Source organism: Poecilia formosa, unplaced genomic scaffold, assembly GCF_000485575.1.
Source record: "Poecilia formosa unplaced genomic scaffold, Poecilia_formosa-5.1.2 Scaffold239, whole genome shotgun sequence".
Lineage (NCBI taxonomy): Eukaryota > Metazoa > Chordata > Actinopteri > Cyprinodontiformes > Poeciliidae > Poecilia > Poecilia formosa.
The window spans coordinates 934908-936913 of NW_006800178.1; the positions used below are offsets into that span (position 1 = coordinate 934908).

Here is a 2006-nt window from a genome sequence, read left to right on the forward strand (position 1 = left end):
CTTGTTAAAATTTAGTTCTCCCTGATTAGAAATGTTGCACAGTATATCATTAAAACCCCACAACTGTAAAAAACCATTTAAATCCCCGGTGGCTCTGTGGAAGCAAAACTCCAGCCTCAGCCTAGTTTTAACGTTGCACTTCCACAGAGCCACAGCATCCAGATGAGGACCAGCCTGGAGTCTGTCTCGTCGTGATAAATAAATTGCCATTTTGGCTTCAGCAATTAAAAAATTTAAAATCTGCCCTTTTGGTTTGTTGGCTTTGCTAAAACGCAGTCCATAAATAAATAAAGAACTGGTAAAAACAACGCCAAAACAGCTAAAAACACTCATCAATAAACTAAAAAATGTCATCAGTCTCTTACAATCGATAAAAACGTGAAAAACACTCTCCGACAGACCACAGAAAGGACACTCATTTAAAACCCCTGGACTAAAAACCGATAAAAACGAGTTGGTAGCAATGGCGCCGTGTAAAATCCTCCATTGGAGGTCGCCAGTCCGTTTTTTTATCGGCGGTTTGTAGAGTGTCCTCCACTGCGGGGTTTGTCCTCCCAAGCGGTCTGCCCACACGCACACTGGTCTTTTTCGTAGTGTTCTTTCATTTAAGACTTTGACACAGTTTCTGTACAGCACTTTTGGACCCGTACTCTGGAGGCTCATCTGTGAGTCACTGCTGGCTAGCAGGGGACCACTGTCGTTTTCAAAGCCGACGTGCAGGGTCACATCAGGGACTGAGTCTGTTGGGTCTGGCGAAGCTTTTTTCTCATGGAGGAGCTGCAGGAGACGCCTCTCCCCAGCTGTCATCCTCTCCTTCAAACGGTCCAGGAAACGCTGCACAAGTCTACTGGACCGGACCCCCAGCAGAGTAGCGACGACCTGGGTGTTGCAGAGATCCGGTCCAGCTGCCTCCACCAAATGTTTCACGGTTGTCATTTTGGACCTGCACAGCGCCTCCGACAGTCCTGGTATTGTGCCGGAACACACGTCCAGTCTAGACCCACAGACCAAAGGCTCTTCTAAAAACCAATGCAGAGAGTTATGCGCTTGTGAACAACGTTTAAAAAGGCCACAGGATTTAAAAACACCCTGATAAAACTGAGGCAACCCTTTTAACTTTAAAAAACTAAAATCGGTTGAAAACAGAGCAGCATCCAGCCCCAGAAAATTTACACGTCTGAGGATACAGCTGGCCACATCTTTCCACACAGGAGATCGTGTCAGGTATTTCTGTAAGAACTGCAACCGAAATGTTGCTGTTCTACTGGCCAGGTGGACAAGGCCCTGGCCCCCCTCCTCTCTGGATAAAAACAACACAGACTGTGGCACCCAGTGTAGACCGTTCCAAAAAAAGTTGACCATCTCTGACTGTATTTTAACTAATAAACCAGATGGTGGGTCTAAGACGTTGAGTTTGTGCCACAGCTGTGATGCAACAAGGTTGTTTAAAACCAACACTCTGCCCCTGTAGGACATCTGAGGGTGGAGCCACTTCCACTTTAGCAACTTGTCTTTTATTTTCTGCTCGACGTTTTCCCAGTTTTTATTTACAATATCTTTACTGCCTAAAAACACACCAAGATACTTAAAACCGTCTTTTTTCCACACAAGACCTTGAGGGAGAACTGGGAGCCCAGCAGACCACTCGCCGACAGCCAGGGCTTCGCTCTTACCCCAGTTCACCCTCGCAGCAGACAAAACAGAGAACTTTTCTATGATCTCGGTTAAAACACTCACATCTTGCTGACCTTTTATAAAAACAACAACATCATCAGCATAGGCAGATAAAACAATATTGTTACTAAAACCAGGTAAAACCAAACCATGAACACTCGAGCGTATTTTCTGGAGGAGGGGTTCCAGGGAGGGTGCGTAGAGCATCCCCGACAGCGCGCAGCCCTGTCGGACGCCTCTACGCACCCTAAAAGGAGCACACAGGCTACCGTTGATCTTCAGCCCACCCTCAATGTCACTGTACAGAACCTGGATCTTGGCAAGGAGACCCT

General features: G+C 46.7%; 1 protein-coding gene across 5 annotated transcripts in view; it reads right to left on the minus strand.

The window, feature by feature from the left end:
• Nucleotides 1-2006, minus strand: part of kalrna (kalirin RhoGEF kinase a) — a 139935-nt gene that overhangs the window by 65469 nt on the left and 72460 nt on the right. The window lies entirely within an intron of this gene.